Below are 10,061 nucleotides of genomic sequence, written 5' to 3'. Positions count from 1 at the left end.
CCTTACTCCTCAAGTGACACCAACCACGCGACGCCCAGTCCAAGGAACCCTCGCTGCCCCCCACCAATCTCACCCCCAAACCAAGCCCCGCCCCCACCTTAAATCACGCGCCACTCCCCACCCCCCAGAGACGGAACTCCCCCTCTTCTACTCAAAGCCGTGCGCCGCCCCGCCCAAAACCATGCGCCTCCCCCTACCCCGTAACACGCGGCGCCGCCCCCTACCCTGTAACACGCAGCGCCTCCCCCTACCCCGTAACACGCAGCGCCGCCCCCTACCCCGTAACACGCAGCGCCGCCCCCTACCCCGTAACACGCAGCGCCGCCCCCTACCCCGTAACACGCAGCGCCGCCCCCTACCTCGTAACACGCGGCGCCGCCCCCTACCCCGTAACACGCAGCGCCGCCCCCTACCCCGTAACACGCAGCGCCTCCCCTTACCCCGTAACACGCGGCGCCGCCCCCTATCCCGTAACACGCGGCGCCGCCCCCTACCCCGTAACACGCAGCGCCGCCCCCTACCCCGTAACACGCAGCGCCGCCCCCTACCCCGTAACACGCAGCGCCGCCCCCTACCCCGTAACACGCAGCGCCGCCCCCTACCCCGTAACACGCAGCGCCGCCCCCTACCTCGTAACACGCGGCGCCGCCCCTACCCCGTAACACGCAGCGCCGCCCCCTACCCCGTAACACGCAGCGCCTCCCCTTACCCCGTAACACGCGGCGCCGCCCCCTATCCCGTAACACGCGGCGCCGCCCCCTACCCCGTAACACGCAGCGCCGCCCCCTACCCCGTAACACGCAGCGCCGCCCCCTACCCCGTAACACGCAGCGCCGCCCCCTACCCCGTAACACGCAGCGCCGCCCCCTACCCCGTAACACGCAGCGCCGCCCCCTACCCCGTAACACGCGGCGCCGCCCCTACCCTCGTAACACGCAGCGCCGCCCCCTACCCCGTAACACGCGGCGCCGCCTACATCACCTTTCCCCACGTGCCGTTCAACTCGACGCATCACCTACCACCTCCGACGTGCACCGCCCACCCCCTCCGACGTATATATATATATGTCGTACCTAGTAACCAGAACGCACTTCTCTGCCTACTATGCAAGGCCCGATTTGCCTAATAAGCCAAGTTTTCATGAATTAATTGTTTTTCGACTACCTAACCTACCTAACCTAACCTAACCTAACTTTTCCGGCTACCTAACCTAACCTAACCTATAAAGATAGGTTAGGTTAGGTTAGGTAGGGTTGGTTAGGTTCGGTCATATATCTACATTAATTTTAAATCCAATAAAAAAAATTGACGTCATACATAATGAAATGGGTAGCTTTATCATTTCATAAGAAAAAAATGAGAGAAAATATAATAATTCAGGAAAACTTGGCTTAATAGGCAAATCGGGCCTTGCATAGTAGGCCGAGAAGTGCGTTCTGGCTACTAGGTACGACATATATATATATATATATATATATATATATATAATATATATATATATATATATATATATATATATATATATATATATATATATATATATATATATATATATATATAGAGAGAGAGAGAGAGAGAGAGAGAGAGAGAGTTTTTTTTCCGGGAAATATCTGATTGTTTACTTTCATAGGATATATTCTTAGCAATAAATGGTGTTAACGAAATGCTTGCGTGTTCCTGTGCATCATCGTCCACCTCTCGCCAGTACTAGGGCTGATTTTGTTCTATTTTGATTTTGTAACCAGCTGATTTTGTTCTATTTTATATATATTATAGTTTTATATATATTGAATATATATATATATATATATATATATATATATATATATATATATATATATATTGTTCTACTTCTTGTTTTTATACTTTTACGTTATGTGTTAGAGGTGGTAAACTATTATCATATTAGGGATTCATACGCCTGTATTCCCATAGGACCACTTGGTTTGCGAACCCCTGGGGGATGAGATCCATCATTTATCGCGTAAGTTCGTAAACGAGAAATGTAGGAACAAAAATGAACGAGAAATGTCGGGAAGAAAATCTAGGGTTACAAATCGACAGGTTCATAGCATAAATGCGACAGTATTTTGTTTGTACTCACCAATAAAAGAAGTCCTCATCTACTTATTATGTTGATGATCAATGTTGATGAAGCATAGTTATTTACACGGAAGAGGTGGTGGTGGATGTTGATGGTGTTGGGGTGACTGAAGTGGAGATTAATGGTGATAAAGTAACCTCAGATGTTGAGCCTTTTGGAAGCCTTTCCAAAGGACTCTTTAATTGTCATATGTTTCATTCCCTTTGATCTTGTTTTCAAAAACTTCATATACAAATTATACTGGTCATTCAACCTGCCCGCCAGTCAGCCACCAATCCATCCATCCATCTACTCATCCACACCATTCCACCCACCCACCTGCCAGCCATCCCCCCCCACCCACCCTACCCACCTGCTCAATCTGTCCACCCATCCGCCCACCAGTCAACCATCAATAACACAATGCGTGCATTTAAAGCCGAAATGATGCACAATGTTCCTTGATTGTACAGACAAATGTTAATCTTGTTTGATAAGCTGTCCACTTGAGACAGTTAAGCAAGTCCCAGCTGTGTCTGGGTACAAGTGACAGGATGAACAACCCAGCGGGTTTTCTTCCTATTGGGGAGTGTTGTACATGCTACTCTGGCGGTGTGTCTACTCACAGGATGAGTGGCGCTGCCCAATACTGTCACTATGGCGGTGTGTCCACTCACAGGATGAGTGGCGCTGTCCAATACTGTCACTATGGCGGTGTGTCCACTCACAAGATGAGTGGCGCTGCCCAATACTGTCACTATGGCGGTGTGTCCACTCACAGGATGAGTGGCGCTGCCCAATACTGTCACTATGGCGGTGTGTCCACTCACAGGATGAGTGGCGCTGCCCAATACTGTCACTATGGCGGTGTGTCCACTCACAGGATGAGTGGCGCTGCCCAATAAACTCGCCCCTCGGGGCAAAATTTAAAAATTTAAATGGGAACAATGGACCATGAATCTGTGACGTCACAGGGTAGATGCACTAAGAGTGGTGGCGCTCGACACTGTCAGTGGACAAACTAGACCATCTTCCACCATCCTGGGCCGGCGCGAGACCTGGCGGACACCTTCCATGCTTCCCGAACTCAGTTCGTCAAGCGTGAAACCTCCAACCCCGATCGTGAAACTGGAATTTTCGGAATAACTTGAGTTCGCAAATCAAGAGGCTGTAACAAAAATAATGCAAATAACTTAATATTAAAATAAACAATACCAATAGCAGTAATAAACTTAGCATTAATATTCATTATTTATAGCAACAATATTTAGTAATAAAATGGGATCGAGATAAGAGGGATTATTTCTTTTGTGTTGCATAAATTAAGAAAAGCTGTTGGACGAGCGTTACAGATGTTGAGTACCATGGGAGGACGAGGCTGCTGTTGTCTGGGGTACTGGCCCAGTACCACCCTTATAGTGGCTCTCCTGTCACTACTGCCCTCTGCTGCACTGGGGTGAGTACCACTGTGTGTGTGTAATTACCTAAGTGTAATTACCTAAGTGTAGTTACAGGATGAGAGCTACGCTCGTGGTGTCCCGTCTTCCCAGCACTCTTTGTCATATAACGCTTTGAAACTACTGACGGTCTTGGCCTCCACCACCTTCTCACTTAACTTGTTCCAACCGTCTACCACTCTATTTGCGAAGGTGAATTTTCTTATATTTCTTCGGCATCTGTGTTTAGCTAGTTTAAATCTATGACCTCTTGTTCTTGAAATTCCAGGTCTCAGGAAGTCTTCCCTGTCGATTTTATCAATTCCTGTAACTATTTTGTATGTAGTGATCATATCACCTCTTTTTCTTCTGTCTTCTAGTTTTGGCATATTTAATGCTTCTAACCTCTCCTCGTAGCTCTTGCCCTTCAGTTCTGGGAGCCACTTAGTAGCATGTCTTTGCACCTTTTCCAGTTTGTTGATGTGCTTCTTAAGATATGGGCACCACACAACAGCTGCATATTCTAGCTTTGGCCTAACAAAAGTCATGAACAATTTCTTTAGTATATCGCCATCCATGTATTTAAATGCAATTCTGAAGTTAGAAAGCATAGCATAGGCTCCTTGCACAATATTCTTTATGTGGTCCTCAGGTGATAGTTTTCTATCTAGAACCACGCCTAGATCTCTTTCTTTATCAGAATTCTTTAAAGATTTCTCACATAATATATAGGTTGTGTGGGGTCTATGTTCTCCTATTCCACATTCCATAACATGACATTTATTAACATTAAATTCCATTTGCCAAGTGGTGCTCCATATACTTATTTTGTCTAGGTCTTCTTGAAGGGCATGACAGTCATCTAAATTTCTTATCCTTCCTATTATCTTAGCATCATCAGCAAACATATTCATATAATTCTGTATACCAACTGGTAGATCATTTATGTACACAATAAACATCACTGGTGCAAGAACTGAACCCTGTGGTACTCCACTTGTGACATTTCTCCATTCCGATACATTGCCTCTGATTACTGCCCTCATTTTTCTATCAGTCAGAAAATTTTTCATCCATGATAGAAGCTTACCTGTCACCCCTCCAATATTTTCCAGTTTCCAGAACAACCTCTTATGTGGAACTCTGTCGAAAGCCTTTTTTAGGTCCAGATAGATGCAGTCAACCCAACCATCTCTTTCCTGTAATATCTCTGTGGCTCGATCATAGAAACTGAGTAAATTCGATACACAGGATCTTCCAGATCGAAAACCATACTGTCTGTCTGATATTATATCATTTCTCTCTAGGTGTTCTACCCATTTAGTTTTGATTAGTTTTTCCAATACTTTCACTATTACACTTGTCAATGATACAGGTCTATAATTGAGGGGGTCTTCCCTGCTGCCACTTTTGTAGATTGGAACTATGTTAGCCTGTTTCCACCCGTCTGCTACGATTCCTGTACACAGGGATGCCTGAAAGATCAGGTGAAGTGGAATGCTGAGCTCAGATGCACATTCTCTCAGAACCCATGGTGAAACGCCATCTGGGCCAGCTGCTTTGTTCTTACCGAGCTCCTTGAGCATTTTTTCCACTTCGTCTCTAGACACCTCTATGTGTTCTATGTTGTTCTCTGGAATTCTTATTGTATCTGGTTCCCTAAAGATTTCATTTTGTACAAACACACTTTGGAACTTTTCGTTTAGTGTTTCACACATTTCCTTATCATCTTCCGTGAATCTATTTCCCATTTTCAACCTCTGAATATTATCCTTTACCTGCAATTTGTTGTTTATGAATTTATAGAATAGACCTGGTTCTGTTTTACATTTGTCCGCAATCCCTTTTTCAAAATTTCTTTCTGCCTCTCTCCTCACTGCCGTGTAGTTGTTTCTCGCATCTTTGTATCGCTGGTATGTTTGGGGGTTCGGCCTCTTCCTGTATTGATTCCATTTTTGTGTCTTTCGGTCTCTAGCCCTCTCGCAATTTCTATTGAACCAATCCTGTTTCCTAGTTCTGCATCTCTGTTTTGGTATAAATTTTTTTGTGCCTTTATCATATATTTCACAAAACTTGCCATACATCTCATTCACTTCCTTGCCTAGCATCAAGTCTGTCCAATTATACTCACTAAAAAAATTTCTAAGGTCACCATAATGTCCTCTCCTGAAGTCTGGTTTTTCAACTGCTTCAACCTCCTTATTTTCTTCCAGCTTATAACGCATTGCATACTTTATTCCCAAAAAGACATGGTCACTTTTACCCAAGGGAGGAAGGTACTGAATGTCAAATATCTCTTCCTCCTTCCTGGTAAATATCAAATCTAGCATGGAGGGAACGTCCCCTTCCCTCATCCTCGTAGCTTGTTTAACATGTTGATACAAGAATGTTTCCAGGATGAGGTCTACAAATTTACAGGTCCAAAAATCTTCTGTTTTAGCTTCATATGCTTCCCAGTCTATGGATTTCAAGTTGAAGTCACCGACTATCAACAGTCGTGATCTATCGTTATCCGCTCTCGCTATAATCTCTCTCATTATTGTTATAAGACCTTCACGTTTACTATCTAGCTCCTCCTTTGACCATGTGCTGCTTGGCGGTGGACTATATGCATTTATCATCATTAGTTTATCATCCTCATAGCAGATCTCTAGTGCTATTATGTCAACTTCTTGTGGATTGGCAGTCATTATTTCCTTCACCTTTAGGTGTTCTTTTACCAGCACAGCAACGCCACCGCCTTTCCTAATTTTTCTGTCCCGTCTCCAAATTGAGTAGCCCCTTGGGAATATGACCTCATTTAAAATTACATCTTCAAGTTTTGTCTCCGTGAGTGCAACAATGTCTGGTGTCTGCAGCTGTATTACATCACTTAACTCCAGTATCTTCGATCTCACTCCATCTATGTTGGTGTATGCAATCTTCAGGAACTTGTTCCCTCTCTCCTTATTCTTCACTCCCCCTCTCTCTATTGATTTTGTTGGTTTGCCTTTATGTACCACTTTACTGGTTTGCCTACCCCTATCACTTTGTAGAAAAAAGAATTTATTTCTTCTTCATTCCTGCTCTCATTTAAATGTTTTGCCTCGGCGAGGTTCAGTTTCAGCTTCTCTCTATCTTCTTTTGAAAGATCTCGTCTTAACGACCACCCTTTCCCATCCTCATCCCTTTGCAATTTTCTAGCATTCCTTAGTACTTCTTCCATCTGTTTGGCACCGTTTAGGGTGATCCTCAAAGGTCGATCTTTCCCTTTTACGTACCTGCCTATTCTCCTGTAGTCGCACACATTCTCACACAGTGTGTGTGTGTGTGTGTGTGTGTGTGTGTGTGTGTGTGTGTGTGTGTGTGTGTGTGTGTGTGTGTGTGTGTGTGTGTAATTACCTAAGTGTAGTTACTGGATGAAAGCTACGCTCGTGGTGTCCCGTCTTCCCAGCACTCTTTGTCGTATAACGCTTTGAAACTACTGACGGTCTTGGCTTCCACCACCTTCTCACTTAGTTTGTTCCAACCGTCTACCACTCTGTTTGCGAAAGTGAATTTTCTTATATTTCTTCGGCATCTGTGTTTAGCTAGTTTAAATCTATGACCTCTTGTTCTTGAAGTTCCGGGTCTCAGGAAATCTTCCCTATCAATTTTATCAATTCCTGTTACTATTTTGTACGTAATGATCATATCACCTCTTTTTCTTCTATCTTCCAGTTTTGGCATATATAATGCCTCTAACCTCAACTCGTAGCTCTTGCCCTTCAGTTCTGGGAGCCACTTAGTAGCATGTCTTTGCACCTTTTCCAGTTTGTTGATGTGCTTCTTAAGATACTGGGCACCATCACAACCGCTGCATATTCTAGCTTTGGCCTAACAAAAGTCGTGAACAATTTCTTTAGCATCTCGCCATCCATGTATTTAAAAGCAATTCAGAAGTTAGAAAGCGTGGCATAGGCTCCTCGCACAATGTTATTTATGTAGTCCTCAGGTGACAGTTTTCTATCTAGAACTATCCCTATACCAACTGGTAGATCATTTATGTAGAAATCACTGGTGCATCACTGGTGCAAGAACTGAATCCTGTAGTACTCCACTTGTGACATTTCTCCAGTCCGATACATTGCCTCTGATTACTGCCCTCATTTTTCTATCAGTCAGAAAATTTTTCATCCATGTTAGAAGCTTACCTGTCACCCCTCCAATATTTTTCCAGTTTCCAGAAAAACTTCTTATGTGGAACTCTGTCGAAAGCCTTTTTTAAGTCCAGATAGATGCAGTCAACCCAACCATCTCTTTCCTGTAAAATCTCTGTGGCTCGATCATAGAAACTGAGTAAATTCGATACACAGGATCTTCCTGATCGAAAACCATACTCTCTGTCTGATATTATATCATTTCTCTTCAGGTGTTCTACTCATTTAGTTTTTGTTATTTTTTCCAATATTTTGGCTATTAAACTTGTCAATGATACAGGTCTATAATTGAGGGGGTCTTCCCTGCTGCCACTTTTGTAGATTGGAAGTATGTTAGCCTTTTTCCACACATCTGCTACGACTCCTGTACACAAGGATTACCCCTAAATGTCAACCCATGTCTACTATTTTAAACAATGCTGTTTGTTGACCAAATTGTATATTTGCTGTTTTCTGCCATGTTCCCCCCTTTTTATTTTTTATTTTCTCAACACAATTTATACTTTAATCTCAATTAGTATTAAGTTTTAGTTTTAGTGTTTTTCCTGCCCGAAACGCTTTGCGTAATAGTGGCTTTAGGCATTGTATGTACTAGCTCTATCTATAAATCCATCAATGTTTGTATCTCACCTTGTATGTATGTACTTTACCTGAATAAACATTTGATTTAATGTGAAACATTTGGATGTCTGAAAAATTAGCTGAAGTGGAATGCTGAGCTCAGGTGCACATTCTTTCAGAACCCATGGTGAAACTCCATCTGGGCCAACTGCTTTGTTCTTACTTAGCTCCAAGAGCATTAGTTTCACTTCGTCTCTAGACACCTCTATGTGCTCTATGCTCTTGTACGTTTCTAATGCAATTATTCACAGAAACATACTGGAGTCTGTCAGTAAGGTAAGACTGAAGGTATTGGAGGGAGTGACCTCAGACCCCATAATGATGTAATTTAAGAAGAAGGTTTGGTGGTTGACAGTGTCAAAAGCCTTACGCAGGTCAACCACGTTGGGGTCGGGAAAAAATCAACTTCGTTATTGAAGAATTAAGTTTGTTTACAGTAAGTACTATGGGAATCAGATGCGAGAATATCGGGAATTATCGTGCATCGGTCGCTGCAGCGGACGACATCATATATGTTGGCAAATTCAGTTTTCACTGAAGCCAGGACAAACATATACATTGTGACACTAGCTCTCCACATATGCCAGTTGCTTGATTTAGAAACTGTATTATTAGTAACATCTTTATTGACAAAAAATTAATTACAATTTTGCCTAATCTGAGGAATTCAATTAGGTCCTATTAGAGTGAGAATAATGCTGGTATTCACTGTCACACAGGACAGAGGATCATACACAAGACAATAGGTCTAAACTGTAGGCTGAAGCACATATATATCATGGTTACAATCAACTATATTATTGTAACTAACAAACTGTATACACGTTTCAATGTATGAATATGTAAATACAACTTTCTATTGTGTATTGCCACACAAAGGCAGGGATGGGTTCATAAGAGATACAGCTTAAAAATAATATAAATAAAATTGTTCTTCATTCTTTAAAATGGACAAGCAAATTTTGGATAAATTGCTAGGATGTCGTCCGCCAGATTCAATGAAATTGTTACATAGTTAGTGGTACAGGCCGATAGTAGTTAGTATGGTAGTTAAGCCAGGAGGTCTAAAATCTTTTACGGTTTTCACATTCAACAATATAGTGTTCTAGTGAATGTATTAAAGGTTTATCACAGAGTTTACAATCTGAATATTCTGGTAGTGGCTCAGCCTCACTAACCTGCCAGATGTGTCTATAGCAAAGTCGAATTCTCGCAATGACTACATCACATTGCCTGGTCCGGTTACTGTGTTGACCATACAAATACCTATTATTACAAAAGGTGATAGCTTCATACCATAATATCAGTATCATAGCTTTTAATACTGGAGCTTTCAGGTCTCTTGGCATTTCTTAGTTCTTCTAAATCTGAATTAATTTCTTTAATTTGTATATTTCTAATAATTGCATTAGATAGTCCAAAGTCATTATCAGGGTTTTCTTTCCTGCAAGCCTTATTGGCCAATCGAGCTACAAAGCCATCCAACTCCAACATGGGATGGGATCCACACAAATGTTATACAATAGTTATTATCATCATTGGCAAAAATTCCATTCCATATAATATTACAAGCTACTTCAGACATAAATTGTGATGGGTTTTTTAAGGACTGCAGAGCACTTTTAGAGTCACAACTTTTAGAGTCAAGAGTTTGGAGTCATCACTCCACCGCAATTGAGTGGCGGTGGGGTACTCAGTACTATTACCAGTACTCAGTACCAGTACTCAGTACCACTGAGTACT

Source organism: Procambarus clarkii, chromosome 31, assembly GCF_040958095.1.
Source record: "Procambarus clarkii isolate CNS0578487 chromosome 31, FALCON_Pclarkii_2.0, whole genome shotgun sequence".
NCBI lineage: Eukaryota > Metazoa > Arthropoda > Malacostraca > Decapoda > Cambaridae > Procambarus > Procambarus clarkii.
This window is presented reverse-complemented; position numbering follows the sequence as displayed.